General features: G+C 50.1%; 1 protein-coding gene across 1 annotated transcript in view; it reads left to right on the forward strand.

The window, feature by feature from the left end:
* Positions 1 to 17,676, forward strand: part of LOC106748947 (T-lymphocyte activation antigen CD86-like) — a 96,134-nt gene that overhangs the window by 44,729 nt on the left and 33,729 nt on the right. The window lies entirely within an intron of this gene.

Consider the following 17,676-nt stretch of genomic DNA (forward strand, 5'->3'; position numbering starts at 1 on the left):
ACTCTCGTACATCCCCTCGCTCTAGTTGCTCGCGCGCGCTCTCGCGAGAAAAAGGTGAATAAAAGCGCGGGGAAAAACCCCCTCGTCTTTCTCTCTCTCTCTCTCTCTCTCTCTCTCTCCGTCTCCCACGTGGCATGACTTCACCGCGCGACCCACAAGGGCCGATTACTGATAAGCGGCGCTCTTCGTGTGCGACGATCGCGATAAGGGAATATTCGAGTCGGCTTTAACACCTATCGTAAGCCTCGCGAGGGGAGCGCATGGACGGCTCGCGCCACGGTATATTACATGCAATTTCTCGTCGCTTTCTTCACGGGATTCGCCGCGCTCACCTTGCGACCGATCTTTTATTTGTTCGGCGCCATGTCGCGCGGAGACTTCAATAGGCAGAAGAGGCGTCGCCGGTGGTGCGTGGCAACGATCTCAGGCCTCTCTCTCTTTCTCTCGTTCACTTCCGGTCCCTGTCGGTGTGGTCCACGAGCTCTTTTCAAAGACTCCTTCGCCGGATATATCCAGGTAATGATATTTGCACGAAGCGAACTTGCTCAGTAACCGCGAGCGCGCGTGTTATTACCGGTCGTATTCAAGCCGACTGAGGATGTTCGGCTGATGCAGCGCGCGTGATCTTCGCTCTTCGCTAATTAGAAACGGCTTTCAGTCGGTTTTCATTCGCTTCCTTGAAGCCGACGTGATATTCGTGGCGATTAATTCGCGAATATTAACGAATCCACCGAAGGGCGCGCACGTCTCGTCTTCAATTTAGCCCGAGCTTAAGTCCGCAGCTTCTCTCGGATTCGCGGGCGGCGCGATCACTTTTCGCCGCACCGTCTCGTCCTGAGGTGCAGTTTTTGTGCTGAATTCATTTTGCGGAAGCTCTCCCGAGGAGAGCGCCCGTCGTCTTTAATATATACTACGCTATTATAAAGATTAACGTAGTCACGGGACAGACGGCGACGGTTTCCTAATCGAGGGCGAACGGCTCTTCGGATCATTAAACGGTATTACGAGGATAATTAAAATTTCAGCTTCCCGTTCGGGAAGGTGCTTGATTCTACTACCTACCGGTAGCAGCGACCCGTTATTCTCCGGCGCCGAGGAGATCCGTGCGATCGGGCGAATGATGAAACGAATTTTCGTTCGAGCGGGAGGAACGTACCGCGAAGAAACATTAATTCTGTATCATGACTGTGCTGTAAAGTGGCGGCGCGTAAAAAAAAGCGCTCGAAAATTTGCATTTTACCAGTCAACAGAAATGTAGGTGCATTTTTCCTCGCCGTTTAACTCACGCGCGAAGCGTTTGCCACTCCGAGACGAGTGACGGGTTGCGCCGGAGGCGAGAGGGGAAACGAAAAAAAAAGAGAGAGAGAGAGAGAGAGAGAAAGGGAAGATGGGGAGAAAGGTTGAAGTTAGTTAACTAACAAACGGAATACCGTATCCCCGCGCTAATTTGTCTCCATTGTGACCGCTCGTTAACGGCCAGATACCACGCCAAATTACTGCGCTGTGTATCGTATTTCCAAAGTGTTTCCCTTTGTGCCCGACGCTGTTGTCACAATTAGTCTGTCACGGAATCAACGAAATATCTTCTCGCTAATGGCCTAACGCGACGGCTACGATTTATCAAAGGAAGTGCAACGGGAGTTTAGTGTGACCGAATGTGATATAATCGTTTTTAATGAAATTCTAGTAATCACGCGTTGCACGTGGATCACCCTACAAAGAGTAGAGAGAGAGAGAGAAGGAGAGAGAAGGAGAGAGACTTCAGACTTTCTCTTCGCGAATATCAACCTCCAGTGTTGCTCTGAAGAGACGGACCGGTTTTTGTTTCGCGCCCCATTTGTATTCCGCCGATACTGCATATCGTCGTGAATTTTCCACGAGGTGACTCGAGTCAACAGGAACCGGTGCTAATTTCTCCCGTTCCATCCTCATTTACCTTACCCACTTACCCGCCTAATCTAACCACCCTACCGCTGCCGTTTATTTTATTCGCGTGCAGTAAACACGCGTATCGAGGGTGATATATCATATGAGGGCCACCTGGATACTTGCCAGCTACGTCGCTGGCTCAGCATCGGATCGCTGAAATATCGCGTCGGGTAGCGTCAACGACGGCATTACCCGCGATTACATAGTCGGGGATCGCGATGTCGATTACCCTCCGCCTGCCGTCGTCCTCGTCGTCGAATTCGGGGCCGCGCAAACGCGAAGTAATGAAATGACGCGTTACGACGTAATCGAAGCATCGCGGGCGTTTATCTCGCGTTTACGACTGTCTGCAGCGACGATAAGAGTCGCCGTCGTAGGGAGGGGGGATCGACCGGGGAAGATGCGCAACGAAGGAGTCGGATAAATAGACAGGAACGGTTCCCGCTCGTCGTAAAACGCCGCTTCCCCCGGCGAGCTGCGCTGACGAAACATCGCTTTAGGTTGCGCGATTTCGGCGCCGCGTCGCGACGCGGAAAGACTCTGTCTCGCTCGCGCGAACGAGACAACGGGGAATCCACTTCTCCTTGATTTCCGCATTGACTCCCGAGATTGAGCCATTTGCATAACTGACTTCGAACGACGAGCACGCGAGCGCCGTTGTGCCGACACCCTCCGACGAGGATCTCTTCGCGTTAGCAGCTGGATGGACGTGTCGCGCGATCGATCCTCCCCGGCGCGGATAAAAACAGCCGCGAAATTGAGAGAACACTTTTGTGCACTTTATGCATCGTCCCGTTACTTTCCATTAACGACTAGAATTACCCGCGATACATATGTATCATCTCAGTTAACGAAAACGCGAACGCCTGATGAGAGGGAAAGGGAGAAAAATAGAGGGGGCGCGGAAGTGTGAGAGAGAGAGAGAGAAAGTTGGAAAAAATTGTTCCTTTGAGCAATATGTTGTGCACGCAGGCGCGACAAACCGTTCCTCCCTGTATCGCCTGCGATTACCGCGAGTTACACTCCGAAGTAAACGAGTAGTCTTTGCCTCAAAGACCGACGGTTATTTTCGTAACCGCGTGGGCATTCACTTCCGAAACGGTAAGCGCGCGCCGGCCGTGTGTTAGCGCCCGGAGGTACAACGAAGGTGTAACAAGAAATAAATCCCGGTGCGCCCGCGCAAAACTGTTTGCCGGCTTTATTCGCAACGGCTCGGAAAAATGTTGCTAACTGCCGCGCCGTCATACGTAGCTTGTAATACACCGTGGCAATTACCGCGTTCCCTCAAACACGGATTTTTCCGGGATTTTAACAAAATAATCCGGCAAAATTTGTCATCACGCCGCGACAGCCGTGACGGACGTTACGCTGTGATCTCAACGGTTCAGTTACCGCACCGATTTTTCAAGTCGCCGAAAAGCGACTCCGGCCGCGCGCGCGATTGTGAAAAACGTCGCATAAATCTTTGTGAAAAATTTCCCGCGTTCTTTCCTTACTTTTGTTCTTTTTTATAGAATCCGTACTTTATGCAACAATTCCGCGCGCGTTCGTACTCGCGATCATTACCGCGCCCCGAGCCGTAATGTCTCGTTAATCTCGCCGGCGAAAATCCCGCCGGATGCGGCATTTATTTGCGTGAAACTCTGCGTTTACAAATAATACAAATAATACATCACCGCGTGTGAAGTGTAACACGAGTAAATAGTCACGCGTTTCGCCACGTGGACGAATTAATCATTCGGCCGTCGAGATGTAGACAGCGCGTTAACGCGATCTGAGAAATCCACGATTACGTTCCCGGACGATTGTTCTAAACGGAGTAACGAAGGAAACATTTTACGACGATGGTACCCTCAGGAATCCGTACGCGGAATCAAAGGGGCAACCCTCGCTGCCGAGGTAGCGATACGAATCTATACTATCTTCCCCGATTCATCCCGGGGTCTCCGTAGGCCATCGAGAAGAGGTCGTATAAAATAGCGGTATTAAGGTCGGTGAAACGAAGGATATTCGACGAAATCGATTTCAGCCTCGATTCTTCGGCGGAGTACATTTAACGTTCCGCCCGAGCGTTTTTCGCTCGACGTCTTCGCGCGGAGAAGCCCGCGCGTTTGCTCTGTATTTCGCCTAATTAACTCCGAGACTCGTTTTTCCCGCGCGAGTTTAAGTTCGATAATTCATATTGCAATCCAAGTTGATAGGAAAGTTAGTCGCTGTCCGGTTTGAAAGGTCATTTATCGTAACTTCGATTATCGAACTTTCGCGCAGTCAATCGACGCCGGCGCGATATTCGCCGTCGGAAACTTCAGCGTGGATTAATTACTGACAGGAGTCGAGATAATGATGTTTCGCGCGCCAAGATCGGCGTATTACGCGTTGACAAATATCCAGGACGAGTATTCCGTTTACGTAACGCGACGTTGCGCCTCGCGGGAACGTCGAGGGATTACGAGACGCTCGAGAGAACATTTCGCGAGATGGAGGAGAGACCGGAGTTAGATGCCCCATATTTCAGAATATCAAAGTTACTTCTCAGACAACTAATTGTTATAACCGACTATACAAATATGGCAGAGGCAGCCGTCTATATATTAATAAAATGATATCACTAACGTATAGTTACGAAAAGATATTCTGAATCCCACTTTTCATAATGACGTTGTGATAATTTAGAAAAAATAAAAGTAATTAATAATATTATTAAATTTCAGAAACACTGTTGTGAGAACTAACAATCTAGATTATAAGTTATTACACCATTGTGAAAAGAAGATTCAGAATGTCTTTTCATACCTTCATTAAGCGCGTTATTAAATGTAATATCAATTTGATTATCAATTTCCATAACTTGGTTACGTGAAAAACTTCACAACCGGATTATTAAATTCAATATAGATCTCTCTAACAGCGCGGCTCTGTGATTATTTCCGACCTCGCGTCTCAACGATCGCGATAATAATAATTCTTTATTCCGTAAAAAAAGTGTTAACACATTGAGAGTGGACCGATCGGTCGGTCTTCGCGGCGGTTCGAATATCCTCGCGAGCTCGAAGTCGGGTGTAATGCAGATTTCCATTCTTGGAGAGCTTCCCTACCAGGAGGTATTAAACGGAAAACCTGTGATAACGGCGTTCAACGGAAAGACTCTCCCGCTTCTCGCACGACCTTAAGTCCGCCGTTTGGCCGCGAGGTAATATCCAGTAAAAAGAGAAACACACACAGGCGCACACACAGGTATCGAAGGCGAAGTTCGAAACTTGCGAAAGCGTGGCGCATCGATGAAATCGATTCCACCCCCGATTCGACGGTGGTAACGGGATAGATCGCGCCATTTCTTCGTACAGAGCGTCCGATACGTACGCTCGGATGAAATCCCGCCCGCGTTAACCGCGCTCCCGGAAGGAGCATTTCCCCGGAAACGGCTCCGCGCGGCCGCGTTATTTACTCAGATTTTTCGGTGGCATGGCTGTGAAGAGGAGCGAGAATTTCGTCGCTACTTTCTTCGCGCGTAGCGAAGCGCGATAATGACATCCGACGGTTGAAGTTCGGAATTTCCGGCCCCCCCTCTCTCTCTCTCTCTTTCTCTCTCTCTCTCTCTCTTCCTTTCTCTCTTTTCGCTCTCTCGTCGTCCGTCACTTCTCTCCGAATTTTCTCGGAAGCGTGTCGCGTTTTTGGCACATATTAATATATCGTTCGTCGTTAATGACATTCTCTGATGTAACTTCTGTATAATTTACTTAAGGTCGTCTACGACGTGCGCCACCCGCTTCTTTTTCGTCAGGATATCGAAGTTGAAGGAGGGAAAGCTCGAATAATGAAAGATAAAGGGTATCTCTCGGTTACCTCGAGTGTACCTCTCTCGGCAGGAGGAGGAAGAGGAGGTCCGTCGCGAAGGCATTCCGAGCAGGACTCGCGTCGTTGCATCCGCGAAGAGACTCGCCTTTACGCTTCGCATCGCGTCGCGACGTGCCGCGGCCTTATCTGCGCTTCGGTTTAAGGATACACCTCTTCGCAAGCGGGGCACGTCCCGAAGCAACTTATAATTGACCGAAGGTTTGTCCGTGACAGTTCTCGTTCTTACATTCCTCTCCTCTCCCTGTTCTCTCGCCCCGTGTCTTTCTATCAACCGACCGTCCCCTTCCGCCTCTTCTCCCGCACCCCTTTTCACGTCCCCGCTTCGTGCCACGAATCGACGAAATTGCCCCGGTAGACATGACCCGGGGCACTTTGCCACGGCAATTTCCAACCGCGCCTTTCGGCTCGTTGAAAAAAAAAGCCAGCCTGCATGGAGGGACCAGCGAGCGGGGACTGTCGGTCGGTCGTGGTCGAATGTGCTCGAGACACCGTGCGGTACAGCGCGACTCTTTCGCTCGGTTAATCGAACTAACGGATTCGACTGATGGCGAGTACTATTGGTGACACTGCCATGGAGATTTTCGCGAGACTCGTTGAATCGGCGTTCGTTACGCGAAAAGGTCGTCGGGGCTCGCAACGAACTCAGCCCTCCCCCCCCGGACGCGCTCTATTCGCAGTCGTAAAATCGAAACGGCGGAGTTACGTCGTCGCAGCTGCGACAATATGGAGGATTCCCGTGTAAGTTATTGCGGCACTTTAATTTGATATCTTCTACGTGGTACACAGCCACGGGCGCTCGTAATCTCGTCGCCCATTTTAGCGCTTAATGCGACCGTGCTCGTTTCTCGTTTCTCACCGGCGCGGCGGACGGGCGTGCGAGTTCCGACATTGAGCGAGTTGATAGAAAAATCTTCGCTTATCTTCCCTTTCTTCCCTATCTTTCTTTCTTTCTCCCTCCCGCGCGTCACTCGCGAATTAATAGCCGATATGGGCGAGCGACGATTTTCATAATTACAGTGCACGTGATTCTGCGATTGAATTACGTTTTATTCAGGCCGGTTCGCCTGACAATGTTTCGATAATTAATTTCGATTCTATGCGCTTTTGTCGTGTAATGAGATAATTATAATTGCAAACACAATTACGCAGAGAAAACTATTGGAACGACGTTAAAGCCATTTGCCATTGTTGCCGGTCGCGATCATCGCGCGGTCATCGATTCCAGCTAAAACGGAGGAAAGAAAACAAAAATGCGGCCAGGATTAATGAGGGTTTTCAGATTTTCGATAAAAGCGCCGGAAGCTGTCAGTTTTGATCGCGATCCGCTCGCGAACGCCGCTCGTAGATCGACAACGCGCCGCTTATCCCTTCGCTGGTGCGCAAAAAATTGCCGCGCGCAGTGACAATGCGTCGTCCGGTTTTCGATCATCAAAGACACGCTTTTCCCGAAGATTAGAGCCCGCTGATTCGGTAACGAGAAACTCTCGTGTCCGGCACGACTAATGACGCGCGACATGCAACGCTTTGTAGGATTCGATACTCTGGGATTTACACTGTTCGCCGACGAAATTCCATCGGCTGACCGGAGCCGACCGGCTGAGCGGTGCGAACGCCGGTGCATTGGCCCCCTCGAATGAGAACGAATTACCACGAGGAAACGAAAACTTTTTTCCGCTAACAGATTTTTCCGTTTCCGACTCGGAGTCGAGTTCTCGCCACGGTCGAATGCTCTTCGAATGGTATTCCCGAACTTTTCCCGACGAGATGATACGGACGCGACGTTCCGAACTGTCGCGGTCAAAAGGCTTACGTACGCGCATAAAGAGGACGAAAAAGTATACAAAATACGATTCATATTTGAGTTCTATTCTAGTTTACTTCAACTTTATTTTTTTCTCCTTTGCGGAGGAAGAATTTAGATTTTTCCGAGTGGTAGATATTCGCGCGGACCTTTTAATTGGCTGTGTGAAAAAACGGCCGGCGTTCATAATAATATAATTTCAAGAGCGACGATGTCGTTTCCGGCGTCTCCGATGCGAGCTCGTTGACGTACGACTCGCGTAACGAGGACACGGTCGAATTCGTGAAATTTGCAAGGCAAAGGAACACACACATACACACACACACACACACACATATATCTCCATACGCATGCCTACGCGCACGTCCGAGGGCAGATAGTATCGTAGCTCTACGTGAACGCGAGAGCTCGTTTATTAAAATTCCTTTTTCAATCGAAGAGGGTCGTCGAGCGGGGAGATGTTCCCGTTCCTTCTCGCGTTATTGAAAGCAATATTTTTGATGTTAGCCATTGTCGAAGGTCCGAACTGGAAGTGTGTTACCACAGACACGCGGAACGTTCTGCATAAGCTCGTTCGTGTTCACACACACACATACACACAAAGGCGTGTACACAAGCGTCATTATAGATAGGTGGCTATTATATACCTGCCTACCCTTGTCCTGCCCTCGGTATTGTCGCGCAACTGAAAAATCCAATAAATCTCACGCTATTACTATTATTGCGACGTGCACGCTGAAATCGCGCTCTCATCGTCGTCGCGGCACGAGAAAAAACCTGAAGAGGTAGAGCGAGAGAGAGAGAGAGAGAGTTGTCGGTGGTCTTCGTACGTTCTGATAGTCGACCCCGTCGCGAACTATCGATCGTGAATCCAACGCGACGCAACATCGTCCGCTCGATCGCATTCCGCAAGTCTGTGGAGCTCGTACATTCCGCACGTGATAGTAAGTTTCAATCGTGTCTCGGTTACCAAGGTATTTAACGCGAACAATTAAGGAAGAAGAAGAGAGAGAGAGTGTGTGTGTGTGTGTGTGGTAATATCGTGACGTCCGATCGGAATTCCCATATAATTTGCAAATCCCGGTAAAATCCCGGGGAATCGTCACCGGATTGTGCGACACGGCTCGCGTGAAATTAATATATACATTTTATTCGATTTCTCACGGCGCGCTTGTAATGAAATAAAAATAGGAATTCGCGGGGACGAGATGCGCAGAACATAATGATCGTTTTGACCCAGGCACCGGCGCGAAATAGATGATGCATACGCGCGGCGGAAGTAATGAATAGCGCTCGGTCGCTTGCCATCGATATATATCAAATCGAGCTTTGGATCAAATCCGCATAGCCGCTTTAATCCGCGCATCGATCAAACTATAAAACTCGCCGTTAAATCCGTAAACAATATTCGCCGCGTGCATCATTTACTATCTTCATCCGATTTTCCGCGTTTACGCGTGTGCTCTCCCACCGTATTACGCAGATAAATGTGAATTTATCGGTACGCCTTTGTCATCGTGACGCGCTAATTCGACGGGGATTGACTCTGATATCGCTCGTGTACGCGCGCGTCCAGATAACGCGAGAGATCATTGACCAACCTCCTAAACAAGCGCGAACCTAATCACGCAACGAGGTATCATTTTTGCCTGCATTTCGCGTCGCAATAATTCCCGAAATTATTTACTTGTTGCGCCGCGCGATAGTAACGGCAGCGGCTGAATAAGCGGACGCGCGCGATTCGGGCATTCGCGCGAGAATTCCCGCGCGACGAGCGATCTCGTCGTCGCTTTGCATTCTCCGCGATTTTATTATTCGCGCGCGACACTCAACCGCGGGCTAACAGAGAGATCTCTCACGGTCGGCGACTCGAGGAAACCGCGCTGCGGATTTTTCGCGTCTCTATTGACTCGCGGGATTAAGTGGATCGCGGTTCCGCACGCTCGTCCGACTACGTCCCGCGACTTGAGCTTTGCGTACTTTTAATTACAGAGCGGGGCGACCTTGTTTAGCGGATATTCCCTTTGACGGAAGAAATTGGAAAAGTTTCGGCGGACGTTTCCATTCGACGAGGTACGCCGAGAAGTTACGTATCCGCGGCCAGTTCACTTATTCGAAAGCACTCCTCCTCTCTCTCATTCTCTCGCTTATTCTCTGTGTCTGAGTTACCGGTGACATCGTCCATTGCCGGATCTCGCGCTGTCGAAGCCGCAATGGCAATGGAGATGAGTTCGGGCCCATTCGTGAGAGATCGCGGCCGACCCGGTCGCCTGGGAAAGAATCTTAGTCGGCGGACCGGAAGCCGCACTAGCCGCGACCGCCGTTTCTGCTCCGTGTGATAAGGAGCTTAACTTCCCTCTCGGTACTTTATCCTCGAGTTCGTGGCGACGGCGACATGAGCGCTCGGAAGTTGTTCACGCGAAGTGCCCCACGATGGACCGTAATGACGGGCGGGAACATTTTTACCAGGCTCGATTCGTATGTCCGTACATTTCTCGTGCTCGTGTACCCTACGAGGGACCCGTACTTTCGGCCGGTTCGTGAATTTCTCCGCAGGGTAATTTGCAGGTATCTCGACGTTTTCTATAAGAAAATAATAATTCACCGGTTAGTATTTTAACAGTTGAGATAATTAAAATACAGGGACTTTTGTTAATTCTCTTTAATTACACGGAACAGTGAAGATCGGCGGATATATAGGCGCTTAAAAATCAATACTTAATCATAGTTGTAAGCCTTTAGTCTTAAAGCATATAAAAGTTTCCGCAACGTTTCACATTTAATTCAGATCGTTGTTATAAATGTTGAAAATCTTGTAATTTGCTAAAGTTCCGGCATTAATAATTTATTCTCGTACTTGAGCGGATTATCAGAGATAAAGCTGATTTAATTTTAATTGGATTCACAATTCAGGACTGCGCGTTTGAATTTTTTATGCACAACGCTTGGAGTTTTAGACGCCCGAATATACCTGGTGTTACAGCAACGCTGCTGAATTACGGAAAGAGTCGGGATCTGACACGCGTCAGGATGTTCCTAATTAGCCCGTCGGAAATATCACGCGGAGGGAGACCGTGGCGGTTAAATCGACGAGACAGTTTGCATCGTATCAGAAATAAAGGATCCGACGTCTTATTTATATCAGCCGCCATCGTGACGAATTGCAGCGCGACATCGGTCGATCTCGTGTCTCGCGGTGTCGGGTTTAACACCCCGTGAATGAAGATGCCGATGTCTCGTTCCTGAGGCTCTCATCGCGCGTTCCAAAGTCACCGGTGAATTATTTACTCGATAAATGGACGCGATGACGGGACGTCTTGCACCGAAATATTCCCGTTCCCTCCTCGTCACTGACGTTCCCGAGTCGCACACAACGACTGACACGGTTCTTGTTACGCGGTATCGAGTTAATACTCCATGAATGGACGCAACTGCGAGACATCTTACCCGAATATCCTCTGGCAGACCGATCCCCACAGAGCAACATTGGCTGTTCTCGTTCGAGACGTTGTCGAGTTAATGCCTGACGAGGCAGCTGGAGCGTCTCGCTCCATTCAGCGAACGAAACGGCGGGAAACGGTGCGCTTCTCCGTTCTGTTCTCGCCTCATCTCTCCGCCCATCTCGGTCCATCCGGAAATGCGATATCCTCACGTCGACCGATTAGCGGCGCGGGATTTAATGCAAATGCAACGCGGAGCGATGACCGCCACGTGCCGCTAACGGGACGTTGGCGCGTTCAAAATTGCCGTCGCGTGCCTCGAAGATTCTCCGGGCTCGAGACGAGCCACCCCGTCGCTCGCACGCCCGAATCTGCATCGTAATAGGCCGCAGTAGTGCGCCCCCGGCCCCGGGAACGACCCTTAAATCGCTGATAAATGCGCGGACACGCGACGGATACGGAACTTAGAGCGACTCAGCGGCGAGGGGCGAGGAGCGGACGAAGGTTCTCCCCGCCGTGAAATTTACGGCTACGTCGGACGCGGGACGCACAATATTCGCCGTATACACGCCGACTTCCGTCGTACTTTGTCAGTCGGTCGACGAGAACGACGACGGAAGTTCCTTGTGAACTCGACGATGGACTCGAGACAAGTCGACCGGGAGAGCCGGCGGCTTGCGCAAACAACTCTCGATACTTCGGGGATGTTACGGAGACAGCGGAGGAAATATTCCTCGGATGTGAGACACAGTTTATTCACCGGCGGTGGGAGTCTCACGTTTTTTTCAGCTTCCGGAAAATCTCAGGAGCACGTCGGCGGAGATCGAGGAGTTAACGAGTCGGCCGCGAGTTACATCGGCTAAAGCGGATTTACCGCCGTAATAATGACTCGTGCGCTTGCGTATTAAATAATTTGCACTTTGTTTCGTAACTCGATCGGGGAGTGTGTGTGTGTGTGTACCCGCCCGTGCGGCTAATGCCAGGCGGTGTTTTATATTATTAATAGCGTCACGCGAATTTTCCCACGTCGACGGCGACAACGACGGCCGCGGGAAAATGCAAATTTGCCCACATCCTACTTATGTACACGGGGGCGCACGCGTAAATCGCCTCCAAATATTTGCGCGCACCGGCAATCAGTTTGAAACGCACCGGCGGAGTTCAGGAAACCGCGAGCATTCGCGGGCGCTGTTTAAACGAAAGAATTAATCTACCACCGCCGTTCCACTTTACCGCTCTTGCTCTCCTTTTAAAACGGCCGCGCGCTCTGTTGCTACACAACTCGTCGAACCGTGAAACTCGCCCGCGAAGCCCGTCCGACCGCAGCGTTCGCGAGTTTACAAAATAGTAAGTAAAAGGCCCCTCCCCACGCTTTGTTTTACGGTTGCCGAGAGATTTCTCGTTTTCCTTATCCACCCTCGCTAATGAAGCGCTTAAGACCGCTTCCCCTCCCCCCTCCGTCTCGCGATGACGCCATTTACCGTCGGCGTTTCTAATTACTTCCATTTCTTTGCGAGTTCCACTCCCTAAAAATCTCGTCCCGTAAACTCGACCCTCGTCACTCCCCCCACCCTCCGTGTCCCTCAATAACAAGTGTATTTCTTTATTTGTGAGCGCCGCTTGAAAACGCAAGCACGTTGTATATTTTTAGAAGCATTCGGCAGAGTTGTTCTGATTCATTGATATATCATCCGAGTCATAATTGATGCGACATCCGAAACTCCCCGGAGGTAGTGCCGTTCGCAGAATGTATTCGTACAGAATTCGGAATATTTCGCCGTAAATATGAGCTCCCTTGCGCCGACGAAGAACGTAATTAAAGATGGAAAACGTTGAATTAGCAGAATTGTTTTCACATTCATCGTATAAAATCAGTATTGTATTCCTCTGTGAACTAGCTCTCTCTCTCTCTCTCTCTCTCTCTCCCCCTCGTTGATATCTTTTGCACTCCGTCGCGTTTCATGAATAGTTACACGCGACGCAATGATTAAATACATTCGAAAGGAGGAAAGAATGCGGCTTGCGGTCGTCTAACTTCGCCGTGTAACTTGCCGATGCGAAGGCTCGACGGAACGGAGGGAAGGAAAGCGGGTAAAGAAGACGCGTCTCTACGGTCGAGGAGGACGACGAGCTCGAAGGAGCTCCGCTCTCGCACGCACGGCAGCGCCGCAGTAGAACAAGACGATGCGGAGCAGACGTAAGCCACTTAGATTTTCGCGAGATGCTTCGTGTTACGCGCCATACTTACGACGAGCGCTTTGATGACATTTTCGGGACGCAACCGCGGGATGCTTGGAACTTTCACGCGGCTGAAATTCACCACGTTCTCCAATTCCGCGAGCGGGAAATTGATCCAAGCGAGTGTAAAACATCCCGCGATAATATCGACACGGCGTGACGGCGAGCGCACTTAAATAGCTGTTTTGCGAATTTTGCGACAACATTGGCGAACACAACGCGCTGCCCAACGAGAACCGATTCTCGTCTGTATTTTCTCGATTGTATTTTGAAATCCTTTTTACGCGTTTACAGGTTTCCGCCCGACCGTGTTGTTTAACGGCGTGTTATTGAACGATAATATTTGAGGCGTGCTTATTATTAATATCGCCGGCTCCGCGCGACGTCACCGTTCGCGTTTTCGTGAGAAATCCGTGTGTATATTGTTGTAAAATTCGGCGAAAGCGCCAAAATTCACTCTATATTCCCGGAAAGTGTTTCCCCGATAACATCGACGACAATTGGTATCCAATTTATTCGATAGATATCCCGTATATAATACTGATGAGTTTCGATCGATATCTTTGAACGACGGTGGTTGGCCGCAACCGCGATGTTAAATGTGTTAAATAACTTATCACGATTAATATCGCGGCTTAAAACAATTTTTATACATTCGCCGGACGAGCATGTTAGTTTATCTAATACACAGTCGACGGAGACCGCCGCTCCGCTAAATACTTATCGGTTTCTCACCTGAAATAATCACGTTTCGATACGGGAAAAAAAACAATTGTGCTGATCATTATATATTTTGGACCGCGTATTTCCAGATTGTCCCCGGACAGAAAATGACCCATCTAATCAATACAGGATAGCGGCAAAGCTGAAGTGGTGCAAATAGGGATGAGAAAAAGAGGAAAGGAGGGGAGAGAGCGCGCGGCTAGGTGCGAATCCTCTCGACATTCTTAAACAGAAACTTTTCTCCCGACTTTTTCCGGATTTCGCGGGCGAAAATTTCGTGCGTGTCTCTCCGAAGACGTTCGCGACACGTCCTGAATCCGAAGACACATCGCCTTGTTCGGGTTCTCCATGCGACTGAACAAGCTGAGAGGCCGGGAACATAAGCTACTTGGATTTCAACGAGAAGTGTTGCGTTACTTTCACGAAAAGCGGACGCCTCCGACGACATTCTCCACGTTCTTCGTCGTAATCCTTTCAAACAGATTGCCACCGTAGCTAACAAACGCATTCGAGCGAGTGAGCGTTCGTCTCGAAGAACTAAACAAACGAATCTGTTTCGCGAATAAACGCTACCATCCGCTAGATTCCTTGTCTCTTGTTTTGTCGTCGTCGTCGTCTCGGTAACGTTTCCTTGTGAATGTAACGACTGTCGTTTCGATTTTCTGCGGAACGCGCGATCTTGATTCCCTGCGATATCGTGATGCCTCAATGCCACTTTGAGAAGCGAAGCGATCGTCCGAGCGTGACGTCGTGAGGATTCACGAGAGCCCTCGTACAACGGCGCTTCCCCTCGACGTTCTGTAGACTTTTCTTCTTCATCGGATATCCTTCCCCTCGGCCGAGTTACTTTCGTCGTGCACGTTAGTTAGTTACGAGGAGGTAATCGAGATATGACTTCGGGCGGCCCGAGTTTTTACATCCCTCGGTCGCTGCTCGAGATGTAACTACCGGCGGTCGCGTCGTCTGCAACTCGCGGAAGCGAAGTTACATCCTGGCGAATATCAAAGCCCGAGAGAGACTTCTCGAGAAACTTGATTTCTGCGATTTAATTATAAACAGAGTGGACGAAACACACACACACACACACACACACTTCCAACATGCAAGACGGGTGGGAATTATTTATTTAAATTTCTAATTTTGTTCTAATTTTTTTACTTTCCTCATGTATACCGCGCGCACAACACGCTTCCGTTTCGATCGGACGATTAATTCTCAGGCGAGACGGACGATCGTTATTCAACGTGCGACCGCGCCGCCGCGATTCACTCGGCGTAAATCGTGATTTTAATTCCACGCGAGAACTCGAGAGATTGTGAATTGAGTCTCTCTTTACGGGCGCGAAGGCCCCGCCGAATGGCGGTGTACATTAACGGAACCGGGTCAATCGTGTTCCGGCCGCGATGAAAAAACATCGCGGGGGCCACGGCGACGTTCGTCGTTGGATTTCTTTCGAATTTCGCGTTAATGTGGAAACGAGAGCCGCTCGCGCCGACGAGACTGCGACAAAAAGTACGTCATGGTTGAACAAACGGAGGCGGCGAGGACCCGGCCGGCCATCGACGAATGATTGGTTTCAGCGCCGCGGGCCATTAGCAAACACCTGAAGCTTTTCGCTCTCCCTCCGGCCCCTCCCTCGAGTTCCTCCGCCTCGAACTTTCAGCGGGGGAGAAAGAAGAGCGCGGAGTCGGGGTTAACAAACTCATCCTTCCCGAGCCACTAGCCCTGCCATCCGTCCCACAGTTTTTAAGCGCTATTTGCCGCCCTCTCCGCGACCCCTCCCACCTCCTTACCCTTCTCTCTCCCACACTCGCCACGCCGGCTGCAACGCGAAAAACCCGATTAACAGTCGGCGATTGGAATCTTTTTGTGTTGCATTGTGAAAGTTCGCGCGGGCTTCCGCCAGCGCGAAATATCGACGGCACGACTTTCTGCGGTCGGGCAGTTGCGAACGGAATTTCTTTGAGGCCGAAGAAATTCGCGGCTGTTAATTTGAAGTAGGTATCGGTCAGTTGTTCGCGAAACGGTATTCGAGAGGAGGAAGGAAACAGAGAGAGGGGGGGGGGGAAGAAAGAGAGAAAGAGAATCGTATTAATAGATGACTATCTCCGTTTTCCTTACCGCCATGTTCCGTCCTGAAATGGAGGACTCGCCATTGATCTTGCGAAGCGCAATCTAATTTTCGTGTCATTTAAAATTCTACGTAACGCAACGACTCATTTCGGAAGTGGGTTAGATCACAAAGAGAAGATGAAACCCTTCGCAAGCGGCTCTTTGACGGCCAAATCACATCGGCGGTAACGCGACGAGAATAAAAACTCGGCCCGACAAATGAAGCCGCCGTTATATCACGCAGTCTCTAAATATCGCGTTTACAGGGCATCAGCATGAGAATAAAGATTTCTTTGACGGTGCCCCCTTCATGAATTTTCTCACTTCGCTAAGACCTCGTATAGTACACGTAAAGGGTTTCTCGGAAGTTTTTACGCCGTCGGCCGCTAAGAGAGACGGGGCGAGTATCGCGGAATAAAGTAATCAGCCAGACGAGCGGTTAGGGAGACGAGGATGCGGGCTGAAAAAAATTGATGAGGGACCGTTGTAAAAATTTCGCGCCACACCGGCGGATCGTTACTTTGAAAAACAACTGCGGCACGTCGGCGGAAAGATGCTGGTAAAACGCGCCCCGAGGTCTATTAAGTGTCTTTAATAAGACGACGATATTGGCGCACACCGACGGTCTTTTTACTTCGTTATTATCGCGCTCCGCATTTTCATATTTTATACTTTTATTCTCGGGATTATTATTACTGTTATTTCTCCGTTGTTGGCGTAAAACGCGGGGGATACTCGATTGATTTATATCCCCACTCGAGAGCGGAACGCGTTTCAAGGATTCGTATAAACTAGGAAGGGGAGGAAGGGGGGAACGGAGAGAAAGGGCTCGTTCGTTGACGGGGTCGTTCACGCGCGATACAGCGAGCGATAAACTCGCGCGACGATAAAATCCCCGTCGAGGAAAGGAGCGTGTCGCCTTACGTGCGCGCTTTTAAGGTAACTCTCCTAACGAACGAACCTTGATCACTCTCCTCGGTAAATCTCGCAATTCCCAAGCATCGGAACGGCGCAGAACCTCGCGCGTTGCGAGAGGACGACGCTCCCTTGTGCGATGCACGAGGAATTTTCGAGCTGGAACTCCCGAAGGTTGTTCCGCCACGAGTTCGCTCGTCCACGACGACGCCACGAGCAGCGTTACCGGATTTGAATTTCTGTATTCGTTCCGGGGAAGTTCGGGGGTCGCCGTTGAAATTCACCGGAATTTCTGCCGGTATCTAACGGGAAGCAACGCGACGTTCGCCCCCGTCCCGAGAAGAATCGATTCCCTTATGAAGGGGCGGGCGGCGCGTCACGCGATCGAGATTTTATGCGAAGAGAGTGTTAACGACGTTACGTTTCGCGTCTCCATCAGCCACGATGAAAAGCCCGTTTCTCACGAACCTCCCGCCGTGATGACGGACGCACAATTTATCGCATTATTGCCGCGCAGTGCGATTCAGCGCGAGTTTCCAGCAATTATTGATACGTCGGACTATTTATTTTCAATTACGCGCCCCGAGTATTTTCCGCGATCTTCTGTTAACATAAACATCGAATCGATTTCGATTTCGAATAAATCCCTCTCCTCTTTCCTTT

The sequence above is a fragment of the Dinoponera quadriceps genome, unplaced genomic scaffold (assembly GCF_001313825.1).
Source record: "Dinoponera quadriceps isolate SergipeBrazil2010 unplaced genomic scaffold, ASM131382v1 scaffold3271, whole genome shotgun sequence".
NCBI lineage: Eukaryota > Metazoa > Arthropoda > Insecta > Hymenoptera > Formicidae > Dinoponera > Dinoponera quadriceps.